This window comes from Mesoplodon mirus (assembly GCF_964341445.2).
Source record: "Mesoplodon mirus genome assembly, chromosome: 5".
Classification (NCBI taxonomy): Eukaryota; Metazoa; Chordata; class Mammalia; order Artiodactyla; family Ziphiidae; genus Mesoplodon; species Mesoplodon mirus.
Genome location: NC_138980.1, coordinates 142,435,085 through 142,452,220, shown reverse-complemented (window position 1 = coordinate 142,452,220; position 17,136 = coordinate 142,435,085). Strand labels below are relative to the sequence as shown.

General features: G+C 43.0%; 1 pseudogene across 1 annotated transcript; it reads left to right on the top strand.

The window, feature by feature from the left end:
• Positions 1-8,900: 8,900 nt before the first annotated feature.
• On the top strand, positions 8,901-10,682 carry LOC309805090 (elongation factor 1-alpha 1-like; annotated as a pseudogene). Its single transcript has one exon. The product of its transcript is annotated as an elongation factor 1-alpha 1-like (transcript).
• The last annotated feature ends 6,454 nt before the right edge of the window (positions 10,683-17,136 follow it).

Sequence of the window (17,136 nt, the reverse complement as noted above, 5' to 3'; positions counted from 1 at the left end):
CATAAAGTGCAATATGCAGTATGTGTGCAATTTATTATATATAATACAGAGTGGTAAAATATATTGTTTACCTGTATAGGGCGTATATAACCAGAATTACCAGGCTCAGAACTACTTGAAAGTCATTAAAATTTTTATTCCAAAGAACGTTACTTGAAATTTTAGGAAGTCTTGGGATATCAGAACTTGTATTTTATCTGAACCAAAGTCTCAGCCAGCATGCCTCAATTCTCAGAGGTAGATGATGTAATTTAATAGATTTTTCAGTTGATCCTGCTTCCTTTAGTCCTGGCTCCGGCAAGTGCTAGAATCCAGAAATCAAAGGGAAAAGGATGAGAGAAAAAGTGAGGCAGAGATGCCTAGGAGGCACAAGCATGTGGGCCTCAGTGGGCCTTTTCTTTTGCTCCCTAAAAAGCCAGGGAAAAGCCTTCCATTCTTCCTAATCCATAATCATCAGCCGGAATCTAGAGGACTCAACTGTGAAAACCAAACTGTAAGCAAATAATGGAGATTTATTGATACTTCAGCTCTACAAGTACTTATTGGGTGTCTTCAATGTCTTAAGTGCTGAGGTTACACAAATGATGAGACCTAGCCCTGCCCTCAGGTAGTTTGTGATTGACTTAAGAGGACTAGAGTATAAAGGAGAAAGAACACTAACAATTGCTGAGGACCTACTTCATTCATTCACTTAACAAAAACTTCTGAGTGTCCATTGTGTGCCAGAATTGTTTTAGATGCTGGGGATGCAGGGAGGGAAAAGACAGATGTGGTCCCTGCTCTCATGAAGGTTTCATTTCAGTGGAGCAGACAAACAAATGCATTTTAAATATGCCAGGCTGACAGTATGGTGGTTTCTCAAAAAGTTAAACATAAAATTACCATGTGATCCAGAGATTTCACTTCTAGGTATAAACCCCCAAAGAATTACAAGCAGAGATTTAAACAGATATATATGCACCCATCTTCATAGCAGCATTATTCACAATAGGCAAAAGGTGGAAACAGCACAGTGTCTTTTGATGCGTGAATGGATAAATGTGGTATATACATACAATGGAATATTATTCAGTCTTAAAAAGGAATGAAGTTCTGACACATGCTACAACGTGGATGAACCTTAAAAACATTATGCTAAGTGAAATAAGCCAAACACAAAAGAACAAATATTGTATGATCCCACTTTATATGAGGTGATCCAGAGTAGGCAAATTTGTAGAGACAGAGTGCATAATAGAGGTTACCAGGGGCCGGGGAGAGGGGTAATGGGGAGTTACTGTTTAATGAGTACAGCGATTCTGTTTGGGAAGATGAAAAAATCTTGGAAATGGATAGTGGTGATCCTTGTGCAACACTGTGCATGTGCCTAATGCCACTGAATGGTATACTTGAAAATAGTTGAGGGCTTCCCTGGGGGCGCAGTGGTTAAGAATCCGCCTGCTAATGCAGGGGACATGGGTTAGAGCCCTGGTCTGGGAAGATACCACATGCTGTGGAGCAACTAAGCCCATGAGCCACAACTACTGAGCCTGCGCTACAGCCCGTGAGCCACAACTACTGAGCCCATGTGCCACAACTACTGAAGCCCACATGCCTAGAGCCTGTGCTCTGCAGCAAGAGAAGCCACCGCCATGAGAAGCCCGCACACTGCAACAAAGAGTAGCCCCGCTCGCCACAACTAGAGAAAGCCCGAGCGCAGCAATGAAGTCCCTACACAGCCAAAAATAAAATAAATAAAAAAATTTTTAATGGTTGAAATGGTAAATTTTATATTATGTATATTTTGCCACAATAAATAAACTAACAAACAAAGAAACAAAAAAATGCCATACTGATAACTTAAAGAGAGCAAGAGGGTGACTGGATATTGACTTTAGATTGGGTGGCCAGAGATGGCCTTTCTGAGGAGGTGCCATCTAAGCTAAGATTTGAACATCAAGAATAAGAAGCAAACAATGGGCAATCAGAAGGAAAAGCATACCTGGTAGGTGGAAACAACCATCGTGTTTCTAAACTATTAGGCATGTACACATGTTCCTTCTGAGAGTTACTTATGTACCTAAGTGGGAGGACAACAACTAAAATAGAGGTAGGTTTAAGAATATAGAGAAGGAGGAAATACATTCTGACTCAGAAATTTTGAGATGGATTTATGGAGGTAGTGTTTTACTTGGGACTTAAGCCATAGATAGAGATTCATGGGGAGAAAGGCTGAGGAAAGTGTTGCGGATGGAAGGAGAAGTATGAGCAAAGACTCAAAGTTGGAGTTTAGACTTTTTTTTTTTTTTTTTTTTTTTTTTTGAGGTACGCGGGCCTCTCACTGTTGTGGCCTCTCCCGTTGCAGAGCACAGGCTCCGGACGCGCAGGCTCAGCGGCCATGGCTCACGGGCCCAGCCGCTCCTCGGCGTGTGGGATCCTCCCAGACCAGGGCACGAACCCGTGTCCCCTGCATCGGCAGGTGGACTGTCAACCACTGCGCCACCAGGGAAGCCCTAGACATTTTTTAAAAAAGATTTCATCTGAAGGTCTTAGAAAAATGTAGCTGTACTTTTCACAGCGAACCAATGATGTATGTATGTATGAGTCATATAACAATCGTCATCCAAGAAGTCAATTTTGTGTGTGTGTGTGTGTGTGTGTTTCTGGCTTGTCACATGGCTTGCGAGATGTTAGTTCCCAGGCCCTCAGCAGTGAGAGCGCTGAGCCATAACCACTAGACACCTTGGTGTTGTCACTATTTTTTTTTATAAATTTATTTATTTATTTTTGGCTGCATTGGGTCTTCGTTGCTGCGCGTAGACTTTCTTTAGTTGCAGCGAGCGGGGGCTGCCCTTCATGTGGTGCATGGGCTTCTCATTGCGGTGGCTTCTCTTGTTGCAGAGCACGGGCTCTAGGCACGTGGGCTTCAGTAGTTGTGGCACACTGGCTCAGTAGTTGTGGCTCACGGGCTCTAGAGCGCAGACTCAGCAGTTGTGGCACACGGGTTTAGCTGCTCTGTGGCATGTGGGATCTTCCCAGACCAGGGCTCAAACCCGTGTCCCCTGCATTGGCAGGCGGATTCCTAACCACTCTGCCACCAGGGAAGTCCGTTGTCACTATTTTTCATTTTAGTCATTCTGATAGGTGTGTGGTGATATCACACAACCTCTATGATGGTATTAATTTTCAAAAAAGACAGAAAGAGCCACAAATCTGCTCTGTCTGCCCCAACCTGCAAAAGAATCAAACTCAAGACGCTTGACTGTGGATTGTTACAATGCTGGGGGTGAGGCAGTGTCTCTGGAGCAGCTCATCATGAAATGTGGATTCTAAGCTTTGATTATCAGAGACAGTTATCACCAGGAGCCACTATGAACAAGGAGTCCGCTTGTACTTATTCTTTAGTCATTACTTAATATTGTGATGATTACTATTATTGGCAGTAATGAGACATTTCTAATAAGGACAGTCCAGGTTACTGTCTTGGTGGAAGAGCAATTGATGAGAGGATTCTTTTCTAATTTCTCTTCTTGGAGGCTGGGATTTTAAACTTGGGCCTTATTGGCAAATGCCCTGGGGTTTATGTTTGTCATAAATACCAGAAAACAGGGCTTCCCTGGTGGCGCAGTGGTTGAGAGTCCGCCTGCCGATGCAGGGGACACGGGTTCGTGCCCCGGTCCGGGAGGATTCCACATGCTGTGGAGTGGCTGGGCCCGTGAGCCATGGCCACTGAGCCTGCGCGTCCGGAGCCTGTGCTCCGCAGCGGGAGAGGCCACAGCAGTGAGAGGCCCGCGTACCGCAAAACAAAAACAAAAACAAACAGAAAACAAAACAATGTTCTCTTAATTTCAAGGGTGCAAGGAGTGGTGAAGCACATTTCTGTTTTCCCCAGAGCCCTGTGCCATGGTCCCTCTGCCTTCTCCTGTCCCTGAACACTGGCTGTGACAAAGGCTGTCTTTATTACAGTTTTCACCAGGGCAAGCACTGCCTCTGGGGAAGGTGATGGAAGCAATCTGTCATCATTTTGCTCAGTCAGTGACATTCCATACACCAGCGTTACTCGGGCCCCAGCCACTGGTTTCCCTACCCGAGGGCTCCTAATCCAGGCCTACGGTCAGAGAATTTTGCTCTTCCCCTCATCATCTCACCCCACAACAAAACTTCCATTATGGGATGAACATTTCTGGCCTTGACAACTAACTAGTTAACGGGGTAAGGTGCCTAAAATGTGGCAAGGGTTATAATGACTAGAGCTTGGGATGGGGGTTGACCAGATGCCTTCAAGGGCAGGTGGGTAACTGTGTGATGCAGGGCTGTGCCAGAATTGGGAGGGCTGAGGAGAGCCAATGGCAAATTGAGGAGCACCAAAAGCCCCAAGAATTTAAATTTGATTCAAAATGCTTGTGGTTGCCGCTTGCTGCCCTGGATTAAAGTGTTCATCTCTTTAAGGAAAGCAGAAAAGTGGCTCTTTAAAATCCTGCTCAGAATCAGATCAGTAAGAGAAAAGGACATGGCCCTGTTTCAATGATCCAAGTTTGTTTTGTTGAGGGGAGGGGCTGTAAGCGATGATGAGACTGTGGGTGGGGGAAATTTCTGGCCTTCTTTTGAAAGTCCTATTAGGGCTAATGAGATGTCCTTAGAAAAAGAGATGCTCCTCCTGCAGGAAAACTTGCCAAGGGCATTGAGGTTAAACTTTGTTAAGACAGTGTAAGGCAGCCCTGCCAGCCCACTGGCCATCATGATTCTCAAAGCTTAGAGCTGTTATATATATGAATAGACACAAAAACAGGAAGGAAAAAGAGCTTGAGAGCTGGTATCTGTGATCTTCTTGTTGCATCTGGGACTAGAAATAGAAAATAATTCTTGTTGTTTTCTCTGGAAGCAACAAGAGAGCCTCACCCTGATAAGACCAATAGACAGATAAGAGAGGTTTATGGAATTTAGTAGGGTTGGGAGCCTTAGGACTAAACTTGTAGATTTTAAAGGGTTTAGAGTAAGATTTATGGCCCAAGGTCAGTGAATGGTAATCTCCAGTTATAGGGAGATAAAATACTACTTGTATAACATAGATCTTATTCCTTCTAAGAATTCATAAACAAGGAAAAATAATGATAAAGATTTTAAAGACATAGACACTAAAAATAAAATTACTTGAGCATCTCCCCTCTATCAGGCTCTGTCTTGATCTTCATAACAATCCTTAGAAGTAGGTATAATTACCCCCATTTTACAGATGAGGACACTGAGGGTCAGAGAGATAAAAAAACTTGTTCAAGTCACCCTTTCAACCAACCAGTAAATGACTCTAGGGACCCTGGTCTTTCTACTTGGATTTTTATGGAAAAAACCAGTATGGATGGAGTAGATATTCAGGGCTCTGGGACTTCAGTCAGAAAGGCTTGGGAAGAAGCCTGGCCCATGTTGGATCTATGCTGGTCTCAACCAACCAGGTTGATTCTATGTTCTGAACCAAAGGTGGAGTAGGTAAGGGGACTTCCCCTTCAGTCCAGTGGTTAAGACTCTGCCTTCCAATGCAGGGGGTGTGGGTTCTCTCCCTGGTCAGGGAACTAAGATCCCACATGCTGTGCGGTGCAGCCAAAAATTTTAAAAAACAACAAAAAAACAAAACAAAGTTGCAGTAGATAAGAGATTGCTGTCTCACTTCTGGATGCCCACTAGGTAAAGAGCAAACCCTGGAGCAGGATCTAGAAGGTTCTTTGTTGTCTAGTTCCTGGCTACAGTTCTAGCCCATCTTCCCCATCAGGTGCCCAATGTGAGGTGTGTAAGTTCTCAAGACTCTGTGCTAGGCCTGCGCTGTTTCCCTTTGCTGGGTGTACCCTGAATCTGCCTGATTGATACATTCCTACCCATTTAAACAAACTCAGCTTCAGCCATCTCTTCTGTGAGGATATTCTGTCCTTAACCCCTCACTTCCCATCTGCCAGATAGAATTAGTCACTCTCTTGTTTGTGTCCTCAGAGCTCCGTTACATACTTCTCCCAGAGGCATTGTTGCTTTGTACCACAATGTGTGTGTGAGTCTGATGCAGTCTGAAGAGATCTGTTATTAAAGACTTCTGAATATACAGTGCTGTCTTATGTGTGTGCCACCTAGTTTAGGTTCTAACCAAATGTTTCTGGACTCTAATCAAGAATGTATAATACAGAGGCAAAGAACTTCTGTTATTCACATCTCCATCAATATGGGTACTTTGCCAATTAGCATAGTTTGTGTCAGAATTTGTTTTTTATCGGTGAAATTGGTGGCATTTGATTAACATGATGAAAGTTAGAAATGGGATCTCCTTGATGAATATAAAGATATTCAAGATAAGTGCATAAGTTAAAATAGTTTAGAAACCTTCCACTTGTGCATGAATAGGATATACACATTCAGCTAGAATTATAACCTGTACCCTTAGAATGCTGCCTGAGGTAAGACTTTACTTGGTTTTGGGTCCAGCCATGAACTTTGGAGGATTCTAGTTGCCCCATGGTGGCTATACTGGTGACAGGATCCTGCCTCTGGAATACTGGCAATAGTTTTGAGAGAACCTTGCATGCGAGGTTGTATAATCTTCTTATTAGTAAGTGTCTGTAGGTGCAGCAGAATTTTGCCCGTGGCTTGCTTTGATCATAATCAGGTAACGCAGTTGTAGAGGAGATTAGCTGACCCTTGATTCAACAATTCCTGGATGGCTCCCATTTTAGCACCAGTAATCCTGCTCAGGTCAGTTTGCAAGACCCACTCACTAGAGTGTGAGTTTCTCAAGGGCAGAAACTTACCTAATTTATGGAAGTATCTGTGAAATGTTTGAAAGTGAAAGGCATCTGGGAGATGGAGTTTAGATGTCAAAATATGAGCATTTCAGGGAAAAACGGCAGAGCATAGCGGAACTGAGAAAATGCAGGACCCATGATTGCCATGCTTGAAGGGTGGCTCTCTCCCCAGTGCCTGGTTCTGAATTGCACACCCAGTGACTGAGGACCCAAGCAGCTTCCATAGGACACACCTTACAAACTAACTACTAAGATCCATAAAGATCATATTCTTTGAACTAAGGAAATGACTGGGGACTCTTGAAGCAGGGCTCCCTGCTCAGAATCACCTGGGGCGCTTGTTGCAAATGCAAATTCCCCATCACTTTCCAGACCTCCTGAATTGACACCTGTTCCTGTAGGTCCCAGGTGTCTCAAGTTTTAGCAAGTTTTCTAGAGGTTCTTATATATTTAATAGCAATGACTTAACCAACCATTCAGGGGGAATAAAGAAGCGCTACTACATTACAGAGTCACAGTGATTGTAGAAACGCATCTCGATTCAGAAACATTAAAATGTGGGTGAAATGTGCATCATGGAATAAAAGCAAAACTGTATCACGTTTTCCTAGATAACACATTTGTATTTTAACCAGGCCCTCACTGCCTAAATGAAGATGAGGTAAACGTGAGGCTTCTTTATCTGTCCTGGAGCAAGCCAACGGGAGATATTTGGGGGCTGGGAAATCTCTCCAGGGCCCTTCCAATCACATTAAGCTGGCTGTATCTTTGAGTAGCAGGCTCCCTTTGCCCTGCACCCCGTGTCCTTAGACAAGAAGGAGCTCTCTTCATTTCGAGATTTAAATATTGAGGCATAGAATGAGAGTAAACAACCCTGCCAAAGCCCCCTGCTAAGAAAGTCAGTGGTCAGGCAAAACACACGAGCAGTGTTCTGACTCTTGATGAAGCCACAAGGCTCTCCTTCCCGTAGGCTCTAGCACAAAGCCTTTCAACAGGTGAATTCCTGACCTAAAGCTTTCCTTTCCTTTTCTTTAAAATTCATAAAGCACAACAGACAGACAGAAGAGAGCACTGAGTGCAAATAAATCTCCCCACCAGCAGTTCTGACAGCTCCTGTTTAGTTCCTCAGGGAAATCACAAGGGAAAATATCACAAGGGAAAATACAGTATTCTTCAGAAAATATTTCTTTAAAAAGCAGTGGAGGAATGGTGTACTTCCCCTTCACAAGCAAGACTTTCCGAAATTTCCAGTGTTATAATTCTCCGGTCAGTCAGTGGCATCTGTTGAGGATGTCCTGTGTGCAGGGGACCAAAATAGATTGTGGGGAGGGTGAGGTGGAGGTGCCCAAGAAACAGAAGTTCTAGCTTAGGAGACAAAAATACCCCACAAACAAGATGATTATATCTCTGAGTGAATTCTGGAAAGCATTTGTTCGTATCTCTGTGTATTAATCTGCCAATAGCCATGCCCCACCGTTAGGTAAAGTCAGCCATGGAGGAAATGCTGGAGGTGAGGTCTAAATCAGGGGGAGGGGAGGATCACGGTGGGAACAGCATTCCAGGTGAAGTATTACAGATTCAGGTGAAGGTACACGGTGGGAGGAGTGAGCGGGTCAAAGGGCAGCAGGCAGCAGCAGAATCCCAGGTGGCATGGATCATGCTCTCAGCGATCACTTAGACCTGGTGCCCTCCCATCCTTTGCCACTCACAAGTTGGATCATATTGAAGGGATCACCTTCCTAAGCTTGTCTCCTTGGTTATAAAAATGGGATGATTAGATGTGCCTCATAGAGTTGGTTGCTCTGAGAAGAAAAATCATGTGCAATGCCTCGTAGATAGTAGGCATTAAACAAATGGGCAATTTGCCTTTAAAGTACAGAATGATTAAATGTGAAGCTGGTGAAATGAGTGAAGGAGTTGAGGTCACTGGCAAAAGGAAAGGGAACCCCAGGAATCCCAAATGTTTAAACTTTGTAGTGTTTCCCCAAGGGATTAAATCCTCACCCCTGTAGAGAAGACTTTTTTACTTTTCAGATATTAAACTCTGAAAAAACAAAAATAAAAGCATGACGCATTGCTGACCATGTCACAGATGGAAATCCTGAGCAGTCAAAATTATGGGCAGCTTTTCCACAATGGGTTTGCCGCCAGGACACAGGTGTCGTGAAAACTACCGCTAAACCTAAGAAAAAATGGGAAAGGAGAAGACCCATATCAACATCGTTGTCATCGGACATGTAGATTCAGGGAAGTCCACCACTACTGGCCATCTGATCTACAAATGTGGTGGGATCGACAAGAGAACCATTGAAAAGTTCAAGAAGGAGGCTGCCGAGACGGGGAAGGGCTCCTTCAAGTATGCCTGGGTCTTGGACAAACTGAAAGATGAACGCGAGCGTGGTATCACCATTGATATCTCCCTATGGAAATTCGAGACCAGCAAGTACTATGTGACCATCACTGATGCCCCAGGACACAAAGACTTCATCAAAAACATGATTACAGGCACATCCCAGGCTGACTGTGCTGTCCTGATCGTTGCTGCTGGTGCTGGTGAATTTGAAGCAAGTATTTCCAAGAATGGGCAGACCCGTGAGTATGCCCTTCTGGCCTACACTCTGGGTGTGAAACAACTAATTGCTGGAGTTAACAAAATGGATTCCACTGAGCCACCCTACAGCCAGAAGAGATACTAGGAAATTGTAAAGGAAGTCAGCACCTACATTAAGAAAGTTGGCTACAACCCCGACACAGTAGCATTTGTGCCAATTTCTGGCTGGAATGGTGGCAACATGCTGGAGCCAAGTGCTAACATGCCGTGGTTCAAGGGATGGAAGGTCACCCGTAAAGATGGCAATGCCAGTGGAACCACACTGCTTGAAGCTCTGGATTGCATCCTGCCACCAACTCACCCAACTGACAAGCCCTTGTGTTTGCCCCTCCAGGACGTCTACAAAATTGGTGGTATTGGCACTGTCCCTGTGGGTCGAGTGGAGACTGGTGTTCTCAAACCTGGCATGGTGGTCACCTTTGCTCCAGTCAACGTGACAACTGAAGTGAAGTCTGTTGAAATGCACCATGAAGCTTTGAGTGAAGCCCTTCCTGGGGACAATGTGGGCTTCAATGTCAAGAACGTGTCTGTCAAAGATGTTCGTCATGGCAATGTGGCTGGTGACAGCAAAAATGACCCACCGATGGAAGCAGCTGGCTTCACAGCTCAGGTGATTATCTTGAACCATCCAAGCCAAAGCAGTGCTGGCTATGCACCTGTGCTGGACTGTCACACAGCTCACATTACCTGCACGTTTGCTGAGCTGAAGGAGAAGATTGATCGTCGTTCTGGGAAAAAGCTGGAAGATGGCCCCAAATTCTTGAAATCTGCTGATGCTGCCATTGTTGATATGGTTCCTGGCAAACCCATGTGTGTTGAGAGCTTCTCTGACTATCCTCCTCTGGGCCGCTTTGCTGTTCGTGTCATGAGACAGACGGTTGCTGTGGGTGTCATCAAAGCAGTGGACAAGAAGGCAGCTGGAGCTGGCAAGGTCACCAAGTCTACCCAGAAAGCTCAGAAGGCTAAATGAATATTATCCTCAGTACCTGCCGCCACAGTCTTCATCAGTGGTGGAAGAACGGTCTCAGAAATGTTTGTCTCAATTGGCCATTTAAGTTTAATAGCAAAAGACTGGTTAATGATAACAATGTATCGTAAAACCTTCAGAAGGAAAGGAGAATGTGTTGTGGACCATTTGTCTTGTGTGTGGCAGTTTTAAGTTATTAGTTTTTAAAATCAGTACTTTTTAATGGAAACAACTTGACCAAAAATCTGTCACACAATTTGAGACCCATTAAAAAAGTTTAATGAGAAGACTGTGTTTTCTTTTGGTCAACACTGTAAGTTCCTATAGTACTTACTACTTAGGTAAGAGTTGCCCATAATCTGTTTCTGGTATTAAGTCTGCTGAAACAAAAGAATTTTATATTTCTGGGTTGGAGCTTCAGGTTTCTTACCCTCATGTAAGGAGAATTCACCTGTTTAAGTACATCATAGAAAAGCGTTGGTACAACACTTCACAGGTTAGGACAGATAAGCAAAGTAACTGTTATGTAAGCTAGTTTGTAAGAAGGTCAAATTCTATACTATGAAAGCTCATGTTGCATATAAAATTTTGTATGGTTACATAAGTATTGAGTAAATGAGTTACGTCAAATTTTAGTTTCCCACCTATGGGAAAGTGCATTCACATTTACAATATTCAAGTTATTAACCTAAAATGTGAAGCCTAAATAGTACTGAGCACTGCCCTGCTGGAGCTATTGTATCCAGATTCTAGGAAAAATAAAAGATGCTGGAAGCTAAAAAAAAAAAAACATTATGGACAAAGATGGGTTCCAGTCAATGAGCTGACCTCAATACTGTGGCCACAGATTCTAAGATATAAGTATAATTAGAAAACAAAGGTGAAAAAGATCCCCTAAAGCAATTAAAATGCCTACATTATTATTTAAGCAAGTGATTTCTGATGACAGATGGCACATTTAAAAAATTTTCTCATCTGACATGAACTTTATGTGTTAGGGCCCAGTGTACTGTGGACACTATCTGTGATCCTTTTCTGGGTGGAGGGGAAAAGAGGTTTTGTCCTTCCGTTTTTCCACCTCTGTTTTATAGAGAGCTCTATCAGTCTGAGAAGCAGACGTCACACTCAAATTAGGATGATTCAGAAAGGGTTTATTTGCAGAAGTGTGGTCACAGAAGAAGCAGAAGAGATAGTACAGTGTCCCAGGGCTGCTACCAGCAGAGCTGTTTCCATTCTAAGCCTGTGGCTTTGAGGGGAGGAGAGAGTCATGTAGGAGCAAACTGCCTTGCGAGAAGATGTAATCTTTGGTTGAGGGGCACAGTCAGCCTAAGGTGACCTTGCAGGAAAAGAGTTAGGGAATAAATATTGAAGGGTAGCAGAATATGCCTCTTTGGCATATGGATTATTTTGAGCTGATTATTTTGAGAAACAGCAGGCACAGAAGTAGAAGTTACCCTTTTGTAAGGAACATTTGCATTTATAAAGGAACTCTCCATTGTAAGGGCATCTCCCTCTCTGTATTAGGAAGAGAAGGATGACCCAATCACAAGAGAACCTTATGGATGGAGAAGGTATCTGCTTAAATCTGTACAACAAACTATTTCCTGTTGACCTTGCTTTTCCAGATAACTTCCCAGAACCAGCCTCCTCCCACATCTTTCTTTCTTTTGTCTTTAGATGAAGATGGAATTTAAGCTGGAGTTCTAAGCCGCCTTGGAGAGTTACTCCTTTTTCACTGGGTATCTCCCACATATACCTGATGTATACAAGTCAATACACTTCTATTTGTTTCTTCTGTTGTTAATCTTTTATTACAGGGGTCTCAGCCAAGAACTCAGAAGGTTAGAGAAAGTTAAAGCTTCAACATATGAACTTTGTGGTGGGGTGGGGGGCATAATTCAATCCATAACAGTTGGCAATATGCTTTATACCAACTTTTTTTAAAAATTATTTATTTATTTATTTATTTATTTGGCTATGCTGGGTCTTAGTCGTGGCAAGCCAGATCTTCGTTGCCACGTGGGAGATCTTTTTAGTTGGGGCATGCAGGATCTTAGTTGTGGCTTGCGGGATCTAGTTCCCTGACAAGGGATCGGGCCAGGGATTGAACCTGGACCCCCTGCATTGGGAGCTTGGAGTCTTAACCACTGGACCACCAGGGAAGTCCCCTATACCAACTTTAAATGGCTTCTATGAACATGTAGGTAATTGGAATAGCTCACAGAATATCCAGAACCTCTCATTTTGATTTGATTGCTCATCACATTATTCTTCCAAACACCTTTTTCTGGCATTGGATGTCCATCTCTGCCCCTCTGACCACAGGCCTTGAGACATGGAGACTCTGACCTGGGTCATTGATTTCCAGGTATCAGATCCAGTGAACTTCTTTTTTTTTTTTTTTTTTAAAGTAAACTCATTCCATACCAGTGAACTTCATTCTAATCCAGAGATTCATTCAGTCCTGTGAGTAACTTTCTATTCTTATAAGTAGTACATGTCAACAAGTTCCCTTTTTACTGAATTTAATTTGAGTTGGGTTTCTGCCTTTTGTGTCCCCAACTTCTGACTGGTCCTGACTAGGGTTATAGGGCATTTATTTGTGAGAATTTTGTTCTAGTTACTTAGGAGCAGGAGAAAATTAGAAATCTCCCTTTTTTTTCTTTTTTTTTCTTTTTTTGGTCATGCCATGCAGCCTGCAGGATCTTAGTTCCCTGACCAGGGATTGAACCTGGTCCCCAGCAGTGAAAGCGCTGAGTCCTAACCACTGGACTGTCAGGAAATTCCCAGAAATGTCACTCTTAATCAAGATTTGAGGCTAGTTTTATGAAACAACAACCAGCCTATCTCTATCCCCAGCAGATGTGTCCACCCCTTGAAGGGATCGACAGAGGCAGGGAGGGACACAGGCCCTTGTTTAGTGACCACTGCAGCCAGTCATGATGCTTCTCAACACTGACCTTTAGAAAAATATCATGTACAACATCACTGTTCAGATTCGACATTCACAGGATCTCTCAGGTATCAGAGAAGGATTAATCCTAGATCCCCCAGGCTTGCTTGTTTCCCCACTCTCTTTGTTCTTCATGAGATGGGTGGGTTGCAGCCAGGAGGCTCTGGAGACAGCAGTGGCTTCCTCTAATAAAATGCCTTGAATGTGTTACCTCAGAGGCTGCAGACAGCTACTGTGCTAAATTATTCACACTGACTTTTATTGGGTACCTTCCTCCCATTTCAATTACTTGGGATTTTTATAGAAAATTGGCTGTGGGAATTTGACCACTCCAACTGCCTGGTAATAATCTGGTCTGAATAGTAAACTCAGCAGATATTGATTCTGGGACAAGCCAGCGCATTCTCAAAAGGATTTGTGAGGAGCTGACCTCCACTGCAGAGAAAGCTAGGAATGTTTATACAAAATGAGGCTATTTATTTGTGAGAATTTTGTCTATTTACATACCAGCAGGAAAAATTAGAAATGTCACTCTTCATCAAGAATTGAGGTCGGTTTTCTAAAATAGCAACAAGCCTTTTCATAAATGCTTTGACCTTGTGGGACTATGAAAATGCTTTTAAACGTCTGTATTATAATATAAAGAAATTTTGATGTCCACACACAAGCCATACACATAATGGCTGAAAGCTTGGCTGGGTGCTTACTCTATGCCATGTACTGTGCTCTGTTTATGTTCATTAGCTCACATAATCCTGATAATAATACAATGGGATAATGGCTGTGTTATCCCCATTCTGCAAATTAGGAAACTGAGGCTCTGGGAGATTACCTGACAAGGTTAATTTACATAGCTTCCAAGTGGTGGTTTGATTTCAGAGCCTGGTTCTTCGTGACAAGCTAAAATACTTTAAAGTTAGGCCATGTTTGTAGCAGAGAAAAATAAGTATTAAATTCTTTAATCAGTTTGCTTATACTCCATAGTCAATGCTAATTGTTTCTTGAGTTTTCTGTCATTAAGATCAATACAAGAAATATAAGAAAATGGTTTTAGATACCCCCAAACACACTGTGTTATATTTCACACGTGGGCTCAGTCTTACTTAACTCATATCTACAGTGCTTACCACCTGGTGTGAGAACTTGGAGTGTCTAAGCTTGTATCTTAGGTTTGCAGACAAGTCTGGATGGCCAGTGGGGTGGCAGGACTCACTCTTTAGGGCAGAGAGAGTCCTCTATACAAACTTGGCTCAAGGGTGAGAAGCCGGCTTCAGGAGAAAGCTCAATTACAACTTTTGGGATTTGCTCATTTTCCAGATCCCCCAGAACATGTGCCAGAGTCCTAGGGAGATGAAGTAGTAAAACTAAAAGAGCCAGGGGCCTTTTTGCTCGTCTCTGTAGGAGCTTGAAAGCAGAAGGCACTGCTGTACTTCAGTGAGGGGACCGCTGGAGCATATGACACAGAGGCCAGCATGTCTCCGGAACGGAGCAGGTAGGATCTGTCCTATCTGACACGGAGGCAGCAGTCTTCAAAGCAGGAAAGAAGGAACCAGCAGGTTACATGCTGCAACTGCAAAAACTTGCAGGGATAACCAACAAGGACCTATAGCTCAGGGAACCATACTCAGTATTTTGTAATAACCTATAAGGGAAACGACTCTGAAAAGGAATCTATCTATCTATCTATCTATCTATCTATCTACCTACCTACCTATCTATTATCTCTCTATTTATCTACCTGAATCACTGTGCTGTACACCTGAAACTAACATGATATTTTAAATCAACTCTACGTCAATAAAAATAAATAAATAAATAATTTTAAAAAGAAAAAAAAAGAACTTGCAAGAGGGAATGGTGCTTTCTATTCATAATCAAATCATCTCCAGTCCTACATTCACTTAATACACCCAGGAATTTCCTCAGCTACTTGGGAGAATTCAGAGGGAGCTAGACTCCCCAAAAATGTGTGCGTAGGTCGGAGCTAGAGAAATACTGTCCTGCTGCCATTACTGAGATTATGATGGTCTTGGGAAATGCAGATCAGTGCAAATTAAGAAAATACACTTTAAAAAAAAGTTTTTGAGTTTTTTTTTTTTTTGAGAAAGACAAATAAGACTCTTTCTTACCTGGGTCTTGGATGGAAAGCTTGGCACTTCAAAGATCTCATCTGATACACCTTTTTTCTCCACGATTTTTAGCATCTGGAACTTTCACTAAAGTTATGTCATAGGAACAGAGCAGAAATTTTTTTTTAAACCTCATCTATGAGTAAGCAGATCTTTAAATGTATGCTCAGTTCATGGGACTTCCCTGGTGGTGCAGTGGTTAAGAATCCTCCTGCCAATGCAGGAGACACGGGTTTGATCCCTGGTCTGGGAAGATCCCACATGCGGCAGAGCAACTAAGCCCGTGCACCACAACTACTGAGCCTGCGCTCTAGAGCCCATGAGCCACAACTACTGAGCTTTCATGCCTAGAGCCCGTGCTCCACAACAAGAGAACCACTGCAATGAGAAGCCTTCGCACTGCAAAGAAGAGTAGCCCCCACTTGCAACAACTAGAGAAAGCCCGTGTGCAGTAATGAAGACCCAACACAGCCAAAAAAAAAAAAAAAAAAAAAAATTGTGCTCAGTTCATTACAAAGAAATGTGGTTAGTAAAAAGCTCAATGTTAATGGAAGGATTACAGACATCCAGTAGCCCGTTAAGCAGCTATTAATCTGAAAACACACATTGACTAAATCCATCAATGTTATGCTCAGCATTTTACTAGATCAGACTATCTAAAAATAAGTTAATCATGCAATATAGTATCAGTCAAATACCACACTCCAGGGCTTCCTTGGTGGCGCAGTGGTTGAGAGTCGGCCTGCCGATGCAGGGGACGCGGGTTCGTGCCCTGGTCCGGGAAGATCCCACGTGCCTCAGAGCGGCTAGGCCTGTGAGCCATGGCCGCTGACCCTGCGCGTCCGGAGCCTGTGCTCCGCAACGGGAGAGGCCACAGCAGTGAGAGGCCCGCGTCCTGCAAAAAAAAAAAAAACAAAAAAAAACAAAAAAAAAACAAACCCACACTCTGTAGAAGCTACATAAAATAATATACTTCGAATGGTCCTAATAGTACTCGACATTGAGTTCTCCCAGTATTCAAGTCATTTCTTAAGCTCTCTCCACTATGTGACTTTTCATCGTGGGTGATTTAGAGAGTCTTGGGCTCCAGTGGGTTATCATTACCCAGTCATTGTCTCCTTAGTACTTTATTTAACTTTAACTCTTACTGTGATCAAATGCTGGACAGGGGTTTTATTTTTTCCAATGTATTTACCATGAGCCAGGCATGGTAAACTAGGACATCGAAGTGAGAAAAGAAGAATTCTGTTCTACATATCGTGTTTGCTGGAGAACCTGAAGCAATTCAGAGCCTTACAAGTAACTTATTTTCGTGCTTCCAGGACATTTTGGAAGAAAAATTTCAATCAAGACCTCAATGCCACTATTTCAAAATTGAACTACAAATGTATGATACTGTGGCAAACGATTCATCGATATGTCAGCTTCTTCTTAGGCTGTTCAGTTTCCTGTTTAATGGGAACAAAAACTGTCTTTGTCAACAGGGAGACTTCAGGGCTTCTGTAATAATGGAAACTAAAAATCCAGAGCAGACAGGTCTAAAACAATAGAAAAATTCCACTTAAACATTTTCTCCAGCAGTTTCCATCTCCAGGGTTAATGGAGGAAAAAAAGCTGTCAACACTGGGCTCCCCCTACCGCCCCCAGGACATGTGGCTTTACAAAGTCTCTTGTTAGCAAGGTCAGGACAGATTGATTCCTGATAGTCATGTGAAAGC